This window comes from Herpailurus yagouaroundi, unplaced genomic scaffold (assembly GCF_014898765.1).
Source record: "Herpailurus yagouaroundi ecotype Mexico unplaced genomic scaffold, PumYag 77, whole genome shotgun sequence".
NCBI classification, from domain to species: domain Eukaryota; kingdom Metazoa; phylum Chordata; class Mammalia; order Carnivora; family Felidae; genus Herpailurus; species Herpailurus yagouaroundi.
The window spans coordinates 41501340-41526507 of NW_024412388.1; the positions used below are offsets into that span (position 1 = coordinate 41501340).

Below are 25168 nucleotides of genomic sequence, written 5' to 3' on the forward strand. Positions count from 1 at the left end.
TGAAAGAGAGAGCATGCGTGTACAAGCAAGCGGGGGAAGGGCAGGGAGAGAGAGGGAGAGAGAATCCCAAGCAGACTCCGTGGTGTCAGTGCAGAGCCTGATGCAGGGCTTGATCTCCCATGAACCGTGAGATCATGACCTGAGCCAAAATCAAGAGTTGACCCTTAACCAACAGAGCCACCCAGGCACCCCTAACTATAGCCTTTTTATTCCTATCATCTTTTACAACACAGCAGTCAGAGTAATATTTTAAACTGTGAGCCAGTTTACATCACTCCTTAGCTAAAACTGTTTCCAACCACTCCCCATTTTACTCAGGGATATGAACCTAACTATTCTCATTGTCTCTCACTCAGCTCTAATCACACTGGGCTTCTTACTCATGAGGAAACAAATTATGCTTCTACTTCAGGGACTTTGCATTTGCTGTTCTTTCTACCTAGGTTTTCTTCCCCAGGTATCTTCATGGCTTGATCCTTCCTCCAAGTCTCTTGGATGTTGTTTACTCAATGAAGCTTCTCCTGACAACCTCTAGAAGAAAAGAGCAAAACTCTCACAGCCTTCTCTATTGCTTTATTGTTTTCCATAGCTTATTTTACCATCTCCCACATATGTATTGACAAGCCACCTTCTAGATCACCACACTGTTAGCAGGGAGTATGACACATACATATGTATATGTTTCTTGTTGGTCTCCCCTAACTGAAATGTAAGCCCCATGGTGACAGAAACTTCTCTGTTTTATTTCACTAACACAACTTTATAACCTATAACAGTGCTTTGAACAGGCACTCAACAAATATTTGTCAAGTGAACGTATGGTTTAATAATAATGGGTATCATATATTGAGCACTTACTATATGCCAGGAACTTATAACGTAGTTGCTATCATCATTCCCAAATTATAGATGAGAAAACTGAGGATCAGAAAGGTTAAATAACTTGCTCAAGGTCATATAGCTAGTAAGTGATGGAGCCTGGATTTGAACCTCAGCAATCTAGCTCCAAAATTAATGCTCTTGGGATGCCTAGGTGGTTCAGTCAGTTAAATGTCCAGCTCTTGATTTCAGCTCAGGTCATGATCTCCAGGTTCATGGGATGGAGCACCGCTTCAGCCTCTGTGCTGACAGCACAGAGCCTGCTTGCGATTCTCTCTCTCCCTCTCTCTGTCTCTCTGCCCCTCCCCTGCTTGTGCACACACATATGCGCACACACTCTGTCTCTCAAAATAAAAATTAAAAAAATAAAAAAACAAAACTCATACTCTTAACCAATATGTAATATTGCCTCAAAACATTATTAGATGATAACCTCAAAGTAAAAACAAGGCAAAACTAGACTAAAAAGTGTAAAAGGGCTTAATAGATTTTTATTTTTCCATGATGACTACTTCAATGCTTCTTTGGAAATATTAAGTATGAAAGTTCTCTCAAAAGGTTTTTTAAGCATGAGTTTAATCTGCCTACTGGGTAATCAAACCTGCCACTGGCCACAAATCTGCTTGAATAGACCTTCTTGAAGAATAAGGGAGTCATGAATCCATTGTCCCAATTATTACTCTACCCATAAAACAGTTCTAGGAGAGCAGGAAAGCTGGGGAGCAGCTCTAACACCTTCCTTCTTTCTCCAAAGCATCCATCAGAAATGGGCTTAGCAGCCACCTTCTAGATCACCACACTGTTAGCAGGGAGTATGACACAGAAGGAGTGTCAGTTCTAACTCAGTAAGTTTAAGGCTGTGTGTGACCTTGGCTGTTTATATATATTCTTGGAATTTCAGTTCCTAGAGCTGAAAAATGGGAATAATGTCTGTCTCATTAGGTGATTTTGAGGGCTAAGTGGGATAACTTTTGGAAAGTGCTCCTGTACAAAGCTGTGGATGTCCAATGAATATATGAGCTCTTTCCTTTCCCCTCTTCTCAGGGCCATGTGACCAGCAAATGAGATAATGACTATTAGGCTGATCTTGCAAATGCAAAGAACACTGTACAACTGAGGAGTCAGACATCTGGAATTCAGGGTAGGGGAATATCTTACTTTTCTTATTCCCCAGGTCTTATTTCCAGTCTCCTCAGCAAACTTCATCATTTGTAAGAAAGAAAATATCCAAGATGCTGCCTGATTGTACCTGTTGAAATGAAAACAGTGGGATTAGAATGAGGTTAAAAATCTTAAAAATTCACTTGGGGGCCTTGCTAAAATGCAGATTCTCAGACCATGGACCCAAAGATTTTAATCAATAATTGAGGCAGAATGAGGGAATACAAAGGTGATTGATAATATGGAGCATCCAGAATGTTGTACCACCTTAGTTGATCCACTCTAGAAAGAAGTTCATTTACTTTTTCCCAAGATTCTGTGTCCCTCAAACCTCTGACCACTATTTTAGAAGATTATAAGGAAATTTTCATTACTCTGCTAGGCTCCAAATTGCTGCCCAGTGGTTCTTGCCCCAGCTCAGATTGACAGCATCTACCTCTGATGCCACTTAGAAATGCCCTTTTTTAAGCTTCTCTCCTTAATATAATAAGAAACATTAAGAGAACATAAGGAAAAGGAAAGGTTTGACAAGAAGTATGGGCAGAATTTAGATTCTTTACCATATTTCTCTCTTTTATTTTTCTTTCTTTCTTTTTTTTTTTTAGAGAGAGAAAGAGAGAGAAAGTACATGTACGAAAGCAGGGGAGGGGAAAAGGAAGAGGGAGAGAGAGATTCTTAAGCAGGCTCCACACCCAGCACAGAACCTGACAGGGGGGATGTGGTGGGGAGGGTGTGGGGGGAGTGGGAGCTCGATCCCGTGACCATGAGATCATGACCTGAGCTGAAATCAAGAGTCAGATGCTTAACCTACTGAGCCACCCAGGCACCGCTCTACTTTCTTAAAATAACATATTTAGTATTTATAATTAAAGAAAAAAGTGAATTAAGTCAATGGCATATAATAAGTCCAGTGTTTGTTGATTTAATGATATAGGAACAGAATACAAAGAGCACAAATCATGGGTCAGACAGACCAGCTCAACCACATACTAGCTGTATGACTTTGGGCAAGTTACTCAACTCCCCTGGGCCTCTTCCCTCTTAAGTAAAATATTGACAATAACTCCCTTGCAGTGTTGTAATGAGAATTCAAAATAATATATGTAGGGGCACCTGGGTGACTCAGTTGGTTAAGCATCTGACTCCTGATATCGGCTCAGGTCACGATCTCACGGTTTGTGAGTTTGAGCCCCCCCCATATGGCTTACTGCTGTCAGCACAGAGCCTGCTTCGGATCTGTCTCTTTCTCTCTTTGCCCTTCCCTTGCTCACATTGTCTCTCTCAAAAATAAAAATAAAACATTAAAAAATAAATAAATAAACTTAAAAAAATATTTGTAAAGCACAATATCTGGCAGTTAATAGTCACTCAATAAATGGCAACAATTATCACAACTTTTCAACATCTGGATATGTTTCAGAAGGAGCAAAAAAGATTCATTCTGTATTTTTTTTAAGCTTATTTATTTATTTATTTATTTTGAGAGAGAGAATACATGTGCCCACACCAGAGCAGAGCAGAGAGAAAGAGAGGGAGAAGGCAAATCCTAAGCATGTTCCATGCTGTCAGCACAGAGCCCAGCATGGGGCTGGATCTCATGGACTGAGCCATGTAGATGTCTCTGTATTTTTTTTTTTACTTTAGCAGTATGTTAAATAAATCAGCAAGTTAGTTGTGTGGGAGCAGTTGTGTGACCAAAAAGAAAATTCACAGCATAAGTTATGTGTCCCTCCTCCAAGGCTTGAAAAAAGTTTTATTTTCTTTAAATGAGAAGACTTTTGTTTGGTTTATATAATCCTACCAACCCTGCCTCCAACAGAGGAATGAAGGACAAAATAGCCACTTTGAATAGAGATTGTTATTTTACTGGGAGCCATGATTTAGTCGGTTTTAATAATTCCTTCTACAACTTTAAGATATTTTTTTATCTTTGGGATTTTTTTTATCTCTTGAGTTGGAGATTTTTTTTCTCTTTTGAATCATCAGAAGTCTTGGTTAGAGAACTGGTCATTTGTTGGCTCTTCCATTTTCCTTATTCCAACAAAAAATGTTCCTAATCTTCTCTTCTTTTCAGTGCCCCCTTACTCCCATCCCCCTCACACTAAACTCTTGGTTCTGCATTCAACTAAAAATCAGGACATGAGAGCTAGTTCTGCTTCCTAAAACTTACTAGTACAGTGATCTTGGTCTATAAACATCCTCTCTATCCCTCCATGTTATCATCTGAAAAATAGAAGAAAATAGACCTTACGTGCTTTCTTCATACAGTTCTCAAAAAGAAAAATAAAAAGCTTCTGCACAGCAAAGGAAACAATCACAAAACTAAGAGGCAACAGACAGAATGGGAGAAGATGTTTGTAAATGACATATCGGATAAAGGGTTAGTACCCAAAATCTATAAAGAACTTAACAAACTCAACACCCAAAAAAACCAAGTAATCCAGTGAAGAAATGAGCAGAAGACATGAATAGGCACTTTTTCAAAGAAGACATCCAGATGGCAAACAGACACATGAAAAGATGCTCAATATTGCTCATCATCAGGGAAATACAAATCAAAACCACAATGAGATACCACTTCACACAGGTCAGAATTGCTAAAAGTAACAACTCAAGAAACAGATGTTAGTGAGGATGTGGAGAAAGGAGAACACTTGTGCACTGTTTGTGGTAATGCAAACTGGCACAGCCACTCTGGAAAACAGTGTGTAGGTTCCTCAAAAAATTAAAAATAGAACTACCCTATGACCCAGCAATTGCACTACTAGGAATTTATCCAAAGCATCCAAAGAATTCGAAGGGGCACGTGCACCCTAATGTTTATAGCAGAGCTATCAACAATAGCCACGTTATGGAAAGAGCCCAAACGTCCATCAACTGATGAATGGGTCAAGAAGATGTGGTATACACACACACACACACACACACACACACACACACACACACTGGAATACTACTCAGCAATGAAAAAGTATGAAATCCTGCCATTTGCAACAACGTGGATGGAGCTGGAGGGTATTATACTAAGTGAAATAAGTCAGTCAGAGAAAGACAGATATATGATTTCACTCATATATGGAATTTGAAAAACTTAACAGATGAACATAGGAGAAGGGAAGGAAAAATAAGATAAAAACAGAGAACCATAAAAGACTTAAATACAGAGAACAAACTGAGGGTTGATAGGGTTGTGGGGGTGGGGGGTGGGTTAAATGGGTGGTGGGCACTAAGGAGGACGCTTGTTGGGATAAGCCCTGGGTGTTACATATAAGTGATGAATCACTGGATTCTACTCCTGAAGCCAAGACTACACTGTATGTTAACTAACTTGACAATAAAATAAATAAAAATAAAAATAAAAATAAATAAATGAATGAATAAATAAATAAGAGAAGAAAAGAAAAGAAAAGAAACAGAATACATAAGAAAGCATTTTGTTGGACTGTAAATGCTAAAAAGTTCACTGAAAGCTACCTGTTTCCCGTGCTATCCCACTTGAATCATAAAACGGAAAGAGGCTAGGTTTGGGCACTTTATTAGCTATAGCATCTTGACAAGTCAAGTCACCTCTTGAGCCCTCTGCTTCCTCGTCAGAAAAAGGGAGACCTCACAGACCATATGACTTAAGAAATATCAACATGCAGGGTGCCTGGGTGGCTCAGTCAGTTAAACGTCTGACTTCAGCTCAGGTCATGATCTCACTGTTTGTAAGTTTGAGCCCCACATCGGGCTCTGTGATGATCTCAGTGCCTGGAGCCTGCTTTGGATTCTGTGTCTCCCTCTCTCTCTGCCCCTTCCCCCCACCCCTCACACTCTATGTCTCTCTCAAAAAATAAACTAAATTAAAAAAAAAAAGAAATATCAACATGCTTTGCATTGTGGCAAAGCTATACTCACTGCTTTTTTGTGTCATTATTCCTTCAAAGATCATAAAGAGTCCCAAAAGTAAGAGAAAGAATTTTCTTCCTTTGTGGCCATCTCCCCTCACCCTCTGTCCTAATGAAAGAATGTAACCACTTCTGTCTAAACAACAACAATAATAACAAAAGCAAGGGGATAGTGTATGGATGTGTCAGAACAGAGGGCAGGAAGGGTGAGGGATCAGGCAGGGAAATTAACCAGTTTTCTAGGCTAGGACCCACCAGGAGGACAGCTGGGCTCACAGAGCATCTGAAGGCTGGAAACCCTGATAGGGACAGGGCAGGTAAGGGAGTTCCCACCTATAGGCATGCTGAGAGTCACTAGGTTTTTACAGTAAGGTGTAGGGACCCCATGGTAAACTGGATGTGTTCAGCTGGTTAAGTGTGTAAGGTGAAGTAGGATGTGGGAGTATCAGACCGAATTAGAACTTAGAAGGAAAGGATGCATGCAAGGGTGATGTCAGCATCATACAGAACTGTGTCACAAGAAAAACAATAATATAAAAAGATAATGCTGGAGTTTTAGAAATCTAGTCTCTCAGGCTTTACCCAGACTTGATGGATCAGAATCTGCATTTTAATAAGATCCTCTAGTGATTCATATGCACATTAAAGTGCGAGAAGCATTCCTTCAGCGTGATTTAAATTCACAAATAGAAGGTTTGCCTGCTTGGAGAGGTTGATAGAACTCAGAACTATTAGTGCCTCAGTTAAGCATCTGACTCTTGGTTTCTGCTCAGGTCATGATCTTACAGTTTGTGAGTTCAAGCCCTGCATCAGGCTTTGAGCTGACAGCGCAGAGCCTGCTTGAGATTCTCTCCCTCCCTCTCTTTCTGCCCCTCCCCTGCTCTTTCTCTCTCTCTCTCTCAAAATAAATAAATAAACATTTAAAAAAACAACTAAATACATTTTTATAGATGAACAAATACATAGTTTTAAATGTATACTTTAATGTTTTCAGTGAAAAAAAAAACCCCAATAGATTTTAAGAAAACAATCAAATTAGGCATATTAACATGACCACATATTTACACAAGATATAGAAAGTTCCCATTATTTATTAAAAAGAGAAAACTGAGCGGTCCCTGGGTGGCTCAGTTGGTTGAGTGTCCAACTCTTGATATCGGTTCAGGTCGTGATCTCACTGTTTGTGAGATGGAATCCCTGTGTCAGTGTGGATCCTGCTTGGGATCCTCTCTCTCCCTTTCTCTGTGTCTCTGCCCCTCCCCTGCTCTCGCACTCTCTCTCAAAATAAATAAATATTTTTAAAAAGAGAGAAAGGGGCGCCTGGGTGCCTCAATTGGTTAAGCATCCGACTTCAGGTCATGATCTCACAGTCCGTGAGCTGGAGCCCGGTGTCGGGCTCTGTGCTGACAGCTCAGAGCTTGGAGCCTGCTTGAGATTCTGTGTCTCCCTCTCTCTCTGCCCCTCCCCCGCTCATGCTCTGTCTCTCTCTGTCTCTCAAAAATTGAATAAACGTTAAAAAAATTAAAAATAAGTAAAAATAAAATAAAAACAGAAAGAGAAAACAGTAAAAAAGAGATAACAATGGCAACTTGTGCAAAGTGTATCTACATTCTTCATATAGGAAAGGAAGGAAAGAACAACATGTGTCCCTTGGTTCTTTCCTTCCTTTCTTCCTCCTTCCTTCCTTCCTTCCTTCCTTCCTTCCTTCCTTCCTTCCTTCCTTCATCCTTCCCTCCTGCCCTCATGTCCATATCTCTTGAAACCCTACTGTGTGTGTAGTAATTTACATACATCATCTCCTTGCACTTCCATGCCAGTCTCACTGAGCTAGGAAACCAAGAAAGTGGAAATAAATAAAGTGGAAAATAACTAAACCAAGAAAGCTTCATAGAGGCAGTGTCTTGTCCAAGAACCCTTTGGCAGCCCTGTACTGTAGAAATCACTGGTCAGAGACAGATTTCCCTGGCTATGGAAACTTCCATGATACACTCCAAGACAAGTGGCTGTAGTTTCTAGAGGCTCTATTGTATAGTGGGTTATAATCAATAAACGTTTTGTTTGATTCCTGTCTCTACCACACATTAGCTGTGTACTCTTGGACACATCACTTGACATTTCTGAGTCTCAATTCTGTCAAATGTAAAATGGTAAAAGAAGAGACAATAATACATTACATAGTTATGAGAATTAAAAGAAGCAATATAGGTAAAGCATTGACCCCAGTCCTGTATTTACCAAAAGTGAATTCCCTTCCTCTCCAAAGGAATTCCAAGACTATGTAGATTTCAAGGTTTTGTTTTTTTTATAGATTGCAGTTTTTCAGAGGCCTCCTGGGCTAAGGCCTTCATTCTGGAGCTGGCTCTTGAGGCACTCTTTTCTCCTGGGTTGGGAAAGAATCCTCCCCATCTTCAATAACTGGTCTCAAAGGAAGAGAGAGAGAGAGAGAACAACTCTATGAAGACCTGAGTATATGAGCCCTCCAATCAGAACCAGGAAAGATGACTGGCAGAGAGAAAAAGACTAGGTCAAGAATTGTCATCATGGCTGGGCCAATCACACCCAACATCTATCTGGGGATTTTAATATTTCAAGATTTTACCACATCTCTGATGATTCCCTTTTACACCCAAAAAACACCCTCAAGAATCATGCGGGACCTTGGGGGCACCTGGGTGGCTTGGTCGGTTAGGCATCCAATGTCGGCTCGGGTCACGATCTCACGGTCCGTGAGTTCGATTCCCGTGTCGGGCTCTGTGCTGACAGCTCAGAGCCTGGAGCCTGTTTCAGATTCTGTGTCTCCCTCTCTCCGACCCTCCCCCATTCATGCTCTGTCTCTCTCTGTCTCAAAAATAAATAAACGTTAAAAAAAATAATAAAAAAAAAGAATCATGCGGGACCAGTAGGGCAGTGTAAAGTATTGCAACCTTGAATCTAGCCTCAGAAAGATCTGCACTCAAATCTCAGATTTTCTTTTTACCAAATGTGTCTTCAGGCAAATTATTTATCTTTTCCGAACCTCAGTGTTCACTTTTAGAAATGGGAGATTTCATAGTGAGAATTAAGTGGCATTTGCAAAGTCTTTAATATGGTGCTTGGTACATGGTAGGGACTCAGTACATTTTAGCTATTATGATTTTCAGGATGAATATAATTAGCCCTGTTTTAAAGATGAGCAGTTTGAGGGTGAGAAAGATCAAGACTCATTCAAGTCTTGTGATTTCCAGCCTGGAACTCCACTTTGTGAAAACTTTAGAGGCACTGTTGATCAGTGGCTCTGAGCTCTGAGAACTTTACCTGCCAAAGGTCCAGGCCAGAAACATTGATGTTATAATAGTGACAAATGGTGGGATCAGGCTTATATTTAGCGTTATCTATTCCTGGATGAATCCACTACCCCTGTTAACTGGGATTGTCAGTGATCTGAGGTTTCCATTGTTCCTAAGCAAAGAACCAAAGAGTGCACATGGCATTAATATTTTTCCATTCTTCTCATGCAATCAGAAAGACTAATTTATAAAGACAGTTGTATTTATACAACTTATAAAGACAGTAGGATTCCTGTAGCTTCTTTCCCTTTCCTCAAGCTAATGAATGAGACTCTTCCAAGTTCTCCTTTTACCCAGAGGGTAGAACAAGGTGGCAGAGACCCATTCTAAGCCTGGTTCCATCTCTGTGCATAAGTTCGTTCATGACATTAAGGAAATGTAGCTTCACAGGGAACACCATCTAAGGACTTTGGCACTTGGGCCATTCTCTTCCTAGTATATGACACAGGAAACTGTGGCCCAATAAAATCATCAGTTCTGTCAAACTGATGTATCAGTTTGATGCAAACTGCTTGCCTCAGTTATATCTCTGGACTATTTGATAGCCAATCCTTTTAGTTTCTTCTCACTTCTGACATGAGGTCAGGAGTTGGTCCTTAAAGAGAAGTTCTCCATCCTCACCCCCAACACCTTTGGCTTATTCATATCCCACCTTTCTCTTTCAGGATCAGTTCTGAGACTTCCAGTTCCTGACCTCAGACCCATTTTCTGTTTTGACCATGTTTCTTTGGCTGCTTTCCACCACTCTGGACAAACCCCTTGTCTAGGGCTGCTTAGATCTCTCCCTCCCAGCATTGACCTTTACCAGACCACCAGGTAGGCACTGCCCTGAGAACAGGGCCTAGATGAGGCTACAGTCTTATGGGGAGTGGGGGTGGGGGTGGTGGTGAGGAGAAAACCGCAGGATCTTAGAGTTTCTGTTTTGTAAATTATACCTTACATCTCTCTCTTCTGTCTTATTTCTCATACCTGTTGCAAGGAAAGGCCCCTTCACTTTATACTTCAGGTTTGGCATCAGAGGCCCTTCCCATTCCCCATCCACTACCTCATTCCAGTCATCTGGCTTCTTGGCATTTCGGTCTGGGATGTACTCAAAGTCCTTCCGGTTCTAAAACAAAATGTTCCTTCTTTAGGACAGGTGAATGGGCTGGGATAAAACTGGGGTCCCTACAGTCAGGCTAGACCTGACTCCCTAACCCTGCCAACCTCCTGTCCTTACCCCTATGAAAGCCCAGCTCAAGATTCTGCAAACAAATCCAATACAGGAGAGAAAAAGCCTTTAAGCAACTCTCGCTCTTCCTCAAGTTGTCATTATCACTTTGACCTTGAATACTTCAAGCTCAAATAAGTTGGAAATTTCCGTTCTGTCTGACCCTCTCCCTCCCTCGATCATGTGCCCCTATGGTCAGAATAAGTCTTCTAGCCTGTATCACTCTTCCTGAAGACCCCCCTTGGTGATCTGCTTTGTACCCAGAATGCTCCCAGACCTGTACCAGTCTTCCCTTTTACTCCAGGCCTCTTCTATTTACCAAGACAAAACTCCAAGTCACAAACAACCTACCCTGACTTTCATATTTCTTCTGTTGTGGAGCCTCCAAAATTTTGTTTTATCTACCTAGCAGGTCATCTTGGTGCTGACCATTTGCCCAGACTGACTGAAAGCTTCAATGCTAAGCCAACTAGACCCTGTCATTCAGTAACATTGCAGCTGGGAAAGTTCTCTAGTTCCTCAGCTGTCTCAGCCACTTTTTGATTCCTGAGATGTAATAGTCAGCATCCCATCATGAGGGCTAGAGTCTTCATAGATCCCTGCCTATCTAACTGCTTTCCCTCTTCTCTAATTTTACTCAGCAGGGAGCACAGAGACCTGTAGCCTCTCCCCTCTCCCCCAGGTCTTGAGCCAACCCTGATTACATCAGGTACATGGTCCTCAACAGGAGTGAGGGTCTGTGGTTAGTCTTGCTGCTCTAAGCCTGCTTACTGCACCTGGAAGAAGACTCACCCCTAATTTTCCTGTGGTGCCAAAGGACCACAGGACACAGCCTGCTCACCTGTCTTAATTCCCTGACTATGCTTCCCTCCCATGAGACTGGATTCCTTTGCTAAATCATCCTACACACAGCTGAGCCACTGCCCACCTCTCTGCAGGCCTCTTCTTAGGAGTTCCAGCCACTGGGTCCCATGTTGCTCCTTGTTTAACCCTAAACGTCTTTTCTGCATGAGAATGAATCTTCTCTGACCTGTGGAGAACCGACAAAATAGCTAAGGCCCTCCATGACCTGGCTCCAACAAACCTTTCCAACTTCATCTCCCACCAGTCTTCACCTTGAAATTTATGCTCCCAAAATAGTAAACTGCTGCTTTCAATTCTTTTATGTAGCCATGTTGCTTTCCACCTAATTGTTGTGCCTCTGCTCCTGCTGTTCTCTGGGTCTGGAATATCTTCCCTCTAACCCAGTTTCCCACTTCCCTTACTCTAGTAAATTCAGTGTTGAAATCCAGTACATTTTAACATATAAATCCTGTATATTAAAAGGACTTACTATTTTCTAATCACTATATTATGTGTGTTAGCTCATTTAATCCTCACAACCAGCTTCACACGTAGGTATTATAATAATCCCTGTTTGTGAAATTGACTTTCATAGCAGTTACATTCCTTGCCCAAATGTAACTGCAAGTAGGTAGGAGTCTCACAGTTAGTAAAGGGTGGAGCTCAGATTTCAATCCATATCTATATGACTGCAGTCTATGTTTCCAACCCCTAGGTTAACCCAATCACTCAAACATTGCCTCCTCCTTCCAAGACCACCACCCAAACCCTATCACAGACTAGGTTAGGAGCCTCTTTTGGGCTCCACAGGATTTGGGTTTCCCTGACTCTTAGCACTAATTACGCAGTGTGACCTCTGTTTGTGTACTTGTCTGCAAACTCCACTAGATTCTGAATACCAGGAGGATTCTCAATCCCTGGATTGTGCTATTCATAGCTATATCCAGGAGAGCTTTGCAGTGAGTGATAAGAAATCAGTGAATATATTCCACACACTCCCCATATCAATAACTCTGGAGTCAGAGATCCAGATTCAAATCCTGGTGCTAATGTAGGTATACTTGCCAAGTCACTTCATTTTCTACGTGTTGTCTGTTTCCTTATCTATAACAGGGATCAGAGCACGCTGTTCACAGAGGCTGTCAGATGGATCAATAGAGTCTTAACAAATGTAAGTTGCTTCCCTCTTTCCTCCACACCTCTTTGGATACCAATATTTAGTTGGATACCTCTTGGAGTGATTAATGCCCCAGTTTCTGCTTCTCTTCCCAGCTTTCTTCTCCCAGCCCCATAGCTGACATCTCCATCTGTTTCCCAGCCAAACACTGTCTAACCTCAGGTTTCTTATCTTTAGGACCCTCTATTTGCAGATGTTCATCCCATTTCCTTGGTTTCCAGGCATAGAGGTCTTTTATCTTCTTGGGAGACAGGAAGTCTCAGTCAACTTCCAGACCCCCAGCAGCCACTTGCTAGTTGTTGTTGATTTTGACCTCATAAGTAGCATTGGGTGAATGATCAAAGTGTATAGTTGAGTATCTTTATTGATCTAGAAAGAGGATAGGGAATAATTCAGCTCCACTATTGGACATCTTTGGACCTCAAGCATTAAATGCACCACCTAAAACAGTTCCTGAATGCCATCCCCCAAATATACACAAACATATTTCACCACACCCCTCCTCCCATTTCTATGATTAATTCAGTAGAGACTCTGGATCTTTTTCTCCTAAGTACATACTTCTTTGGCTCCCCTGACCACCATCCTTCAGCTCCATCGCAGTTCTGGTCATTCTCTGATGTTTTCTGTTTTTCTGTCTGTGCCCCTTGATTATAAGCTTTTCAAAAGCAGAGGTCATGTCTGACTCATCTGCTGTGTTAACAGCTTCCAGCACAAGGCCTACCCCAGAGGAGGACCTCAGGGAGCCCTTGCACATACAGTCCTTTCACAGTCCTGCTAGCAAAGGCCTTGAGCCTGAACATAATTTCTCCAGTGACTCAAGTCCTATGGGCTTCTCTAGACCCAATTTCTGCCTCTCCCCCGCACTCTGGTTGTGCTGAGTTACTTACAGTACCACTCTTTCTCAGGTATTTTTTACTTTTCTCATGTGATTGCCTCTTCCAGGAATTAAATCCTCCCTAAAATTGTCACACTCTTTCACAAGACCAATTCATGCTCATCTTTCAAAACTCAGCACAGGCAAGACCTCTAGGAAACATTTCCTAAGGCTCCAGGTTGTGTAGAAGGCTTCTTCTGTGCTTCCCCAGACTCTGATCATACTGGGTAGTCCTCTCCTTTTCTTGATTCATACCTTCACTGGACTGTGAGTTCTGTGAGGTCAGAGGCCATGTCTGGGGCTCACTTTATCCCCACCCCAAGTCCCAACACAGAGTTGGAATTTGGTGAATGCCGATTGAGATGCTAAAGAAATCCAGCTACTATCCTCCAGCTAACCTAGATCTCTCTAATCTAATGCTACTAAGACAAGCCCATCACTCATATTTTAGCTTAGTACCTGCCACCTCGCCCATCCCTTCAATATTTATTAGCAGGGCAACAGGGCCATGCCAAACATTCTTCCAAGAGAGGACCTTATCTAACTTCCTTTCAGAAGTCAGGCTCTTATGTGAACTTCTGCAATCTATAGCACTTCTCTATATCTATTTTCTGATAGTATTTAATTTATAGGGTTTTTGTAAAGGTTAAGTGAGATAACACATATAAAATGCTTATCCTTCCCCCTAGGCTGAAGACCAGCCCACATACTTACCCTGAATTTGATGGTCTTGTTGTTCTCATGCTATTTCCCTTGATAATGAAGGATGACCTGCACTTTGTTGTTGCCAAAGCCACAGAATGTCAGGGCCTAGAAATTAAACCCTAATGCATGGTGTTACATCACTTTTAGGCAGTTTGCCTGGTCTGAGGCTAAGACAGACATAGCTAATATATTAATCAGGGCCCCAGCAAGAAACAGATAGCACACTCAAATTTAGTATTACTTGAGGAGAATTTAATAAAAGGACTATTTACAAAGATAGGGGACCTTGAGAAGGCATAAAGAATAGTGCTGTGCTGTGCGCTGGCAACAGAAGGGCTATTCCTACCCTTATCCCTGAAGGGGCAAAGAGTAAGAGTGGTTACCAGAGCCTGGAAGAAAGACTCCTGTGGGGAGGGTGGCTGGAGGGAAGCTGTGACTTTCAGTTGAGAGGCACAACTCTCTTTCCTCCCTCTGATCTACTGCCAGGACTTCCATTGACCAAACCCAACCAGAAAATCCTTCCTGTGCCAGGAACCTTATACCATATCATTTAGTTCTTGTGACAAGCATGTGTTACTATCTCCACTCTTAGCTGGGAAAATTGTGGCTTAGAAAATTTAAGTAACTCACCCAAAGTCAAAGAGCTAATAAGTAGCATTGCTGGGATTCAACCCAAGCCTACTAAGAAATAGAGCCTGGGGTTCTTTCTGCTTTGTGACAACTTTAGAGGCAATTGTTGATCAGTGGCTCTGAGCCTGGAGAGCTTAATGTGACAAAGGTCCAAGAATAGGTTTTAACCTAGTTTTTCAACCTCACTCCCCATGTTCTTCTTGACTATCCTAAACACACACACACACACGTACGTGCGTGCGCAAAGTGCTCTAGCCACACTGGTTTCATCGGTTTTCTACTTGCATTTCAATTTCATGCCTCTGAGCTTTTGTATAGCTTCCTCTGTCCTCATTATATTTCCCCCACCTCCTCCTCTGCCTATTAACATCTAACTCATTCTTCAAAGAACAATTAATACCCCATCCAAAAAGCACCCCCAGTTGGACTGAGTCATGCCATCTTTGTAGTCTCATAGCACCTCATCAATATCTTTTTAAAACTATGTCTTGGAGCAGCTGGGTGGCTCAGTCAGTTGAACAACAAACTTTTGATTTCCACTCAGGTCATGATCTCACAGTTGTGGGATTAAGCCCAGCATCGGGTTCTGCACTGGGTGTGGAGCCTGCTTGAGATTCTCTCTCTGCCCCTCCCCTGATCACGTGCATGAGCACACTCTTTCTCTCTCAAAAAGAAGTAAATGGATAAATAAATAAATAAATAGAAAATATGTCTTTCATTCTGCCTTTAAAAAAAAATATTCACATGCTTGCTTCCCCACGAAATAGAAGGCAAAAATATGGAGTAGAAAAAAGCACAGGCTTTAATCTGGATAGATTGGATATGAATTCTGACTTCCCACTTACTCACCTTGGGCAAATTTCTTGCCTCTGTTTCCTCATCTATAAAATGGAGCTATTAACAGCTGAAACTGCTTTGGTTGTTTGAGCATCAAATAAATAATATTCATATGAAAAAATCACATTTGAAAAAGTATTTCCATTTTCCTTACTACAACCATCTCATACATAAACATATATAAACTCCTTGTAAGGAGGGTGGATTCTGACGAAAAGAGAAATGGGCGAAGACACATTCAGGCACCCAGAGTCTATATTGTTCTATGCATGCAAGAGCTTGAAAGATGAGGGAGAAAGAGTTGGTGGGGGAGGGGTGCAAATAAAAAAAGGGAAAGAGGCTGAAGAGGAAGATTTTGGCAAAAGCTTGAAGCAAGAAATCTGAAATTCCCTGGGAAAAGAAAGAAATTTTTAGGGAAAATTTTAAGAAAATTTTGCTGTATGACATGTGGCATAATGCTTGCCTCTGACTTTGTGCAAAAACATTTGGTACATTCCTCATCAGTTCTTTGGGAGTTGGATTAGCTTTTATTGTTGTTTGTTGGTTTAAAAAATTTTTTTAATGTTTATTTATTTTTGAGAGAGAGACAGAGTGTGAGCAGGGGAGGGGCTGAGAGAGAGGGAGACACAGTATCTGAAGCAGATTCCAGGCCCTGAGCTGTCAGCACATAGCCCAATGTGGGGCTTGAACCCACGAACCACGAGATCATGATGAAGTTGGTCGCTTAACCAACTGAGCCACCCAAGCATCCCTGTTTGTTGGTTTTTAAATCTCAACCATCATTCAAGATTGGAGCTAAGTAAGAGGTGGACTGCTCCAAGGAGGCTTAGTGACATATTTGAGGTTACAGATGCAATACTCTGGACTCACTATGGATGCTTAATAAAGGTGATTTATATGACCTCTTGGGCCTTCTCTCATCAAGGGCAGGAATCGCTTTCAAAGCAAAGCATATTTTAGTAGGTGCATTTGAGGGTGTCTACACAGTTTATGGTTCCTTTCTCCCTTTTGGGAACTGGGGAATGTCTCTCTGTATTGCAGCCTTGTTAATAACCATGTGACTATCTCTTTCGTCTATTTATATTAACATTTAAGCTTAAGGTTGCTTTTTTCAGGTCATTGAAGAGTCTTACTGTGTAGGAAGGTGGATTAGAAACTTCCTTTTTCAGGTCAATCTGAGCCTCTTCAACAATTACAGTGCCTCTCATTAAGACCTCATGTGGCTTATAGTGACCACTATCAGAGAGCTTACAAGCATGATGTAATGGTCAGATTCTGAATGCCTATCCTCCTGGTTCAGGGTATCAGGAAAGAGTTTTGTATACCTGCCACCACAATCAATGCCTTGCTCATGTTTTACTGAAAACTGAACCACCAAGGTCTCATTCTCATTGCTAAATGGCTTAAACCTGGTTGAAAGGGCATAAAACTTGGCATCTTCATTGGTCTGCAGACCCGGGAGCAGAGAACACAAAATCTTTAGGCTTAAGTACTCAAAGAGCAGCCAGAGAGACCCAGTACTTGGTATCACCAATCTTTGGTACTTTCTTACATACCTACTATGTGCCAGGTGCTATCCTGGACACATTACCTTATTCAAGCCTCAGAAGAACCCTGCAAAATAGGTATTATCTCTACTTTACAAATTAGAAGTCTGAGTCACAGGGAGTGAAGTGACCTGGCTAAGCCCTCGTGGCTAATAAGTAACTAAACTAGGATTTTATTCCATGTTTGTCTGATTCTTTCTTCCCCTTATACCATTCTGTCTTTAATGCTCAGAGATAAATACTGTTCTGCAGCTTTACGAAACAAGGCCGTTTATCCCAAGAAGCACAGAACATTTCTAGTCTATGTACGTTATCTTATAAATGAGGAAACCAAGCCCCAGAAAGGAAAATTATTTATCCAAGATCACACAGTCACAAACAACAGACATACAAGAAGCCAAGTCTCCTGACTTCCAAGCCAGTGGTCTTTCCATTATTCCATGCTGCTGCCCAGCTTACTGGTTTTGTCTCTGTCACTTAAATTCTCTAAGTCTCAGTTTCCTCATCAGAAAATGTGGATAATTATTCCTACCTAATAGGGATCCCATGAAATTCATATGGGTAAGAGATGTGAGAAGCACTTTGTACATTGTCAACATAAAATGCAAGGGGCTATCATCATTCATGCTTAGAGAGGGTCCTTCCTTCATGATTCCACAGCTCTCTGCACGTCCCTGGGTCACACTAAGTTGCAACTAGGTTTATTTCAGTCTCTTTGAATAGTTTTTAAGCTCCTGAAGAGAAGGGAAATCTTCATATTCCTGGAATCTAGGCCAAGGCCTAGCATAGAAGAGATGTTCAATAAATATGTGTTAAATTGCACAGAAGAATCACAGGTGCTGATTCAGCTATCTCTGGAGCATTTATTGCATACTAATCTCTGTGCTAAACACTTTCATGTCTGATATTGCATTAGGAACTGTGTATTTTAGAGAGTATGCTTACTTCACTGAAGACCTCAAGTGAGGCCAGAGAAGACTTCAGGGCGAGGGAGTGGGCCAAAGGGAAAGAGTATTGCACCCATAAGCAGAAGACCAAGCTCTGAATCTCTGCTCTACCAGACCCTGCTATGTACTCCAATGCAATCCCCTCCATCCTTGCTGAACCTCATTTGTACCTAAGAGCCCTTCTGGACAACCAAAGGGAACCTAATGCACTTAAGTGGAATGAGATCTGAGGAGCAACAAATCAGAAATCAAACTGAGAGGAGGTGGGTGTCTGTGCAGACTGCCCCCAGAGCCACCAAGAAGCAGGCGTCCCACGAGTCTCTCAATCTCCAATTCTCTCTCCTTTGGAAGCAATTTTTCAGAGTGGATTTAAATGAGACTTTAAATGCTCAAGTCAGTTTGTAATGTTCTCCTTTAATAAAAATGAAAATGAGATTCATAACAGTAGCCAGGAGAGAGAAGATGGGAAGTTACTCCAGGGGACAATCAATGGATTCTATTTATAGGATAAAAGCTTTCTCAGGCAAAAACCCTTGCCTTGTAGACTTTGCCCTTAGAGCTCCCCCTTCCTTCATAATATTTTTTGGCTCTTACAGCAGTTCTGCCTAATGAGCATGGCAGGTGATGATTATCATTTCCATTTAACATCAAGGCTCAGAGAAGTGAAAAGACTTGCCCAAATTATGCAGTTAGTGAGTCATAGGAGTTAGCCCTCAGTCTGTCTGCTCCACTCTCCTTTGCACCAAGCTGCTCTAGGGGAAAGCAACATTTGAAGGTTATACAGCATTTTTTCCTGTTTCAATTGCAGTGTTATATTTAAAAAACTCAGGGTGGAGAAAGCAGGGTAGCCCAGCAGTAATTAACCCAGTCCTGGAGTCAGACCTAGAATCAGATCACAGCTCTGCCTCTCGCCAGCTGTGTATATAGCTTTGGGCAAATTACCCATCCTCTCTGGGCCCCCTCTGCAAAACTGGGAACATAACAGTAACCATCTCATGAAGTTGTTAGGAAGATTAATGGGGATAATGTGTCTAAGGGCTTAGCTTTGAATATCTGTTATTTAATAATGGACATTATTATTTTGTGGACAGTTCCTTCTTCTCTACCTGCTAATTTTTTATTCTAAGAAAGAGAAATGAATTGATAATTATGAATAAAAACAATTACATGAAAGTCAGAACTTTTTCCCAATTAGTATATTCCTGAATTCCAGCATTCACCTTTATCCTCTTCTTTGTCTCGATAAAATTTTCCTGCTGTAAACTGAAATTACCATAATCAAGCCTATGTTTAAATTATACCCGTCGTTTTTTCCACCCACCAATGGGGGAAAGAAGAAAAGCAACATATAGAAATTATTTGTGTTTTCTTAAAGACAATAAGATGCAACTAAGGCTGACCAAGCCTACAGGAACAGTAAGGGAATATCATGGGATAACTCCAATATTCCTGAAAACCCCTTTACTATCTGATGCCTAAATTCTACCATTTGTTTGTTTGTTTTTTTAATGTTTATTTACTTTTAAGAGAGAGAGGGAGAGAGAGAGAAAGAAGGGGAGGAGCAGAAAGAAAAGGAGACAGAAGATCCCAAGCAGGCTTCATGTTGCCTAGAAAGCCCAATGTGGTGCTCAAATTCACAAACCATGAGATCATGACCTGAGCTGAAGTCAGACACTTAACAACTGAGCTACCCAGACCCCCCTAAACTCTACCATTTGTGCCCTACTGTGTGGAGTGGCTTGACTACTAAATATTTGAGCCACTTACACATTAATGCTCCACCCTACCCTCCTCTATGAGAGTTAAGTCTTAAAAACCATCATGGCAATGTATGATTGGTTGAAAGACTTGAGGGATTCTCTTAACAATAGATGGAAAAAATATGGTTAGGGGAACTAAGTCCTTATGCATATTTATGTCTAGTAAGATAAAATAATAAAATCAACTCACCAAGAGATTAGCAATACCATTTTATACTTCTTGAATTAGTAATGATGATATTAAACAATCAATTTCCATTTACCATTTTTTTATTGCTTAAAATTTTTAGACTCTTCCTTGCAGTTTTGAGGAGATGCTGATAAATTTGTTTTGCTTTGGCATAGATGGCATACAGACATCTTTTTAGGACCTGGCACTCCATGCAAACATTCAGTGCCCTTCTGATTTTAGGCTTCAGAGTTGCTGACTCCCACTTCCTGGGCCCACCATGGTCCCAGAGTCACAGGGCAATTTGGCAGCTTGTGATGGAAAAGGCCTTGGGTGTAGCCTTTATTTCATCTCCTCCCTGCAGCTAAATGGATATTTCTCAAATTCCACTACCCAGTATGTCGGGTTATTGCCTGAGCTCTGCCCATGAAAACCCTACTTCAACTCACATCCAGTAAGACCACCCTGAACTGGCTCTGTCAGCTCCTGTTACTCAAGCCTGACAGCTCACCTCCTCCCCTCATGAGGCTCAGGGGGTGAGTTTGCTTTCTACGGTCTTGCCTCATCTCCCAAGATCTCATCATTAGACAGGACAAGACATCTCAGTGACCACCTTACCCACCACTCCTGACAGCGGGCCTCCCATTGTTCATCCAAAGAAGGATAAGGACTGATACCAAAGTTAAAAGATTTGTTATTGTGTGTTTGGCCCTTATGTGGGTCCCTAAAAATTTCACCTCATTTACTCCCATGGATAATGCTATGAAAATGTACTATTAGTTGCATTTTGTGTCTACTAAGTGGAGGACTTGAGATGTGAACTCATTTGTCTGACTTCAAACCTGGCCTTTCTTCTGGAAAAAGAGGGAGCTACAGGGAAAAGTGCTATGAAGAACAAAAAGTTGTATAATCATAGTAACAACTAACAGCAGTCATATGTCAAGCATGGTGCTGAGTGCTTTACATGCATTATCTCACTGCATTCTCATAATAGCTCTGAGACAAACGTGCTATTTTTCCCCATTCAAATGATAAGAAAAACCTATCCAAGAGCCCAGTTTGTAAGTAAGTGGGCAAGCCAGGTTCAGGCGCAGGCCTCTATAATGCCAAAATCTTTACTTTTAACCCCTATACTATAAGGCTTCCCATGAGGTGATGTGTGTGAAAAGCCCTTTATAGCCTAGAATGCACAGCAAAGGTAAGAGTCATAGTACTTTACACTTTGTAATTAATAAAGTTATTTGTGTATAATTGGAGTAATGTCTATCTTCCCCAGACACCAACATGCTGGTAAGTTCCATAACTGTTTTACTTACCATTGTGTCCCAGTATCTCTCATAAAGTTAATTGCCAAAATATTTGTTGAATGACTGAATGGATGTATGTATGATCTTACCTTTTGCCTATGACATAAGATTCTCAGCTTTACAAATGGATAGATTCATTTATTAATCCATTTGACAAATGTTAATTGAATTTAACAAGTACGCAGAAACAGTTGTACAACTTTGATCTTGAACTTTATGGTAAGAGAGGCTAGGGCAGAACTCAGAATTGTTTATGGCTAATTATTTTTCTGGGTGAACAGTACTGATATAAATCAAACCTGACACAACTTAAGATGTCCCCAAATAAGGAGCCTTTCTTGTTAGGAGAATAATGTCCTGTGGTTAATAAAGTCCTACTTTAATGTTTTATATTTTTCCTCTTAGCATCATAACATCTTAACATCAGAGAATGCTCAAGCCAGAATGACTGTTGGTGGTCATTTCATCTGACCTCCTCATATTACAGGCAGGGAAACTAAAGCCCAGAGAAGGAAGTGACTTGCTTATAGACAAAAAGTTGTCAGTTGCAGAGTTGTGATTAGAACCTAGTTCTTCTGCACTTTGGTTCTGGGTTCATTATTCCTTCACTCAACAAATACATAATTTAAAAAAAATGTTTTAAGGTTTATTTGAGAGAGAGAGAGAGAGCACAAGCAGGTGAGGGGCAGAGAGAAGGAGAGACAGAATCCCAGGCACAGAGCTCAGATATGGGGCTGAAACCCATGAATCATGAGATCACGACCTGTGTCAAGATCAAGAATTGGACGCTTAGACAACTGCACCAGCCATGCGCCCCTCAACAAATATTTCTTGAGCATTCACTTTGTGCAAGGCATTAGGCACAAAGGCATGGATCTCCCAGGTTCTCTTTAGGGTCTCAGAGTCTGGTAGAAAATACAGACAAGTAGACAGTTACAACACAGTGTGGTAAGGACAGTGATAGAAGGAAGCACAGGGCAATGAAATTCAGAAAAACACTGAATGCCCTCCAAAGTCAGAGTGAACTTCAGAGAAGGCATACCTGAAGAAGTGAGAATGGGAAAGGCAGAAAAGATGAGGAGTGGGTGTTCCAAATAGAATGACTTGCACATGAAAAGGCCCAGAGGCATCAAACAGCACAGTGTTTCAAGGGAAATGCAAACAGTACTTTATAGTTTTCAGGGAACAGGAGAGGAAAGTAAATAGGGACCAGCTCAAAGAGAGATCTTATTGAGAGCAGGAGAGCAGTGTATCAACCTCGAGTATATGCTACTATCTTTTGTCCTCTGATAAATCTTTCCTTCAAATTGGTCAAATACTGTATGTCCCCAGAGATCCAATCAATAAAAAGTAATAGATGTTTGGAAGCTGGTACATCTAGCTGATGAGTGCACATAATCATACCCAAGTCTATAGAAATATAGGACCAAGGAGGCCATATAACATGATTCCTATGTCAAATGAACTTATATCCACATTGCACCTCCCACCGTGTTTGGCTTATAATGTAGCTCAAATCCAAAGACTGGGCTAGGGACTCATCTCCACCTATAGCTTTAGCAGTATCTTTAACCTCTCTGAGATTGAGTTTCTTCATCTATAGAAAGAGATTATCTAATTTATTGAGATTCTGGGAGAATCAAATAAAATAGAATGTAACACAGTGTCAGGCACATTGTAAGTGCTCAATACATACTACCTGAAGCTGAATCTGTACATATGTGTATATGTATGCAAAGATACAACATCAAAGGTAAAGAGAGAGAAATCTTTTTTAGCCTTGAAGGTAAGCCTTGTACCTTCCCCAACACCTAGTCCTGAGCTTGGGACACAATAGGTCCTTTAGAAAATGCTTGTGTAATTACATGAAAATACAGATTTGCTGCATTTATTCAACATAATCAGACTGCATTTTGCAAAAGAGAATTTGCTAGACAAAACTAAAGCTTATTTCTTCAGGTGCCAACATTTTATATATCATTTTCAATTGAAAATTTTTGTAAACATTATAAAAGACTTTGACCTCTTACGTACAGAATCTTAAAATGTAAATTTCCTTGAAGACTCAAACCCTACATTAGGTTGTAATGTACAGCAAAGGTGTGGGTTTGTTTTGAAAATTTTGTCTCCATTGTTCTTGTTCTGCCGTGAACACTCACTTTTCCCTGAGGTCAATGTGTTTGCCTCTAGCAATCTACCCAGCGAGATCAGTGGACCTACATCCCTGCTTACCTGCCTGCCAGCTTATCTGCCCACTTCCTTTCCTTTCTTTTTACTGGCCAGTCTATCCACGTTTGTTACATAGACCATAGTCACTCAAATATTTATTAACTGATAAAACGCCTTGTGGTATAGTGAACAGCACTGGATAACAATCTGAGCCTTCCCCCCTATTTCTGTATGTGACTTGAGCCAATCCCTTTTCTGAATCTGTGTTCTCATCTATAAATAAGGTTTATATTTAAACTCTTCAAAGAAGGGGATACTGAATACATAGTAGCTGCTCAATGTTTATTGAATAACCGATTGGCATGAGGACCAAATTAAATAAGATAATAATAATTAAGATAATTTCTATTATTGTGATTGTTAATAATTATTAAAAATAATTATTTTGGGGCACGTGGATGCCTCAATCGGTTAAGCATCCAACTCTTGATTTTGGCTCATCTCATGATCTCACGGTTGGTGGGTTTAAGCCCCCCATCAGGCTCTGCACTGACAGTGTGGGGCCTCCTTGGGATTCTCTCTCTCACCTTCTCTCTCTGCCCTCCCCCACTCATGCTCCCTCTCTCTTTTTCAAAAATAAATAAACATAGGGGTGCCTGGGTGGCTCAGTCAGTTAAGCATCCGACTTTGGCTCAGGTCATGATCTCGCAGTTTGCAGGCTTGAGCCCCACATCTGGCTCTGTGCTGATAGCTCAGATGCTCTGTCTCTCTCTCTTTCTCAAAAATAAAATAAACATTAAAATAAATAAATAAGCATTTAAAACATTTTATAAAAAGGCACCTGGGTGGCTCAGTCAGCTTACAGTCAGACTTCAGCTCAGGTCATGATCTCATGGTTTGTGAGTTCAAGTCCAGCATTGGGCTCATTGCTGTCAGTGCAGAGCCTGCTTCAGATCCTCTGTCCTCCTCTCTCTCTCTCTCGCTCTCTCTGCCCCTTTGCTACTCAGGCATTCATGTGCTCTCTCTCACTCTCAAAAATAAATAAATGTTAAAAAACATTTTTTTAAATAATTATTTTTGCTCTCATTGAATGGGTACTACTAGTAGGTCCTTCATTTATTTTATGGGTTGTCATTTCTAATCAACTATACCCTAGGAAGCACATAACCAAGTCTATTAAGAAAGGGGCGTTAAATAAGAGTCTAAATGCTTGAAGTAAAAGACAATACAAGTCATTCACTTAAATATTTACAGAGCTCCTGTACTGTTGCAGTGCAAGTGCTAGACATCAAAGTACTAATAAGACACAATTCCTCAAGCCCTCTGGCCCTCAAGGAGCTCACAGTCTAATAGTGTCTATTTTTCTCATTTCATATTTCGTGATTTTTCAAAGCAAAATAATTTATGGTAGCAGCAAATAAACAGTAAAAACACTATAATCTACCTCACAGACATGACCACTGTCAGCATTCTGATATATTTCCTTCCAGTCTTTTTGTTGTTTTGTGTGTTAACAATGGCCCCTGCTCCCACCTCCACATCTCTGCAGCCCCTGCAGAGATCCTTACCATCAGTTTGCACTTGAGACCTGGAAAGGCCAGCTGGATCAGGCCTCTTTGGTTTGGGCATCTGTCCAGAGTGATTCTTCCTCAGGCCAAGCATGTCCAAGTATCCACAATTGGCAGATGGACCCAATCGCGTCATCAGCTGGAGGCCTGAGCAGCAGGCTGCTCCTCA

At 41.1% G+C, this 25168-nt stretch overlaps 1 pseudogene; it reads right to left on the reverse strand.

Moving 5' to 3' along the window:
• Nucleotides 1–435: 435 nt before the first annotated feature.
• Nucleotides 436–25135, reverse strand: LOC121017639 (calreticulin-like; annotated as a pseudogene).
• Nucleotides 25136–25168: the final 33 nt, after the last annotated feature.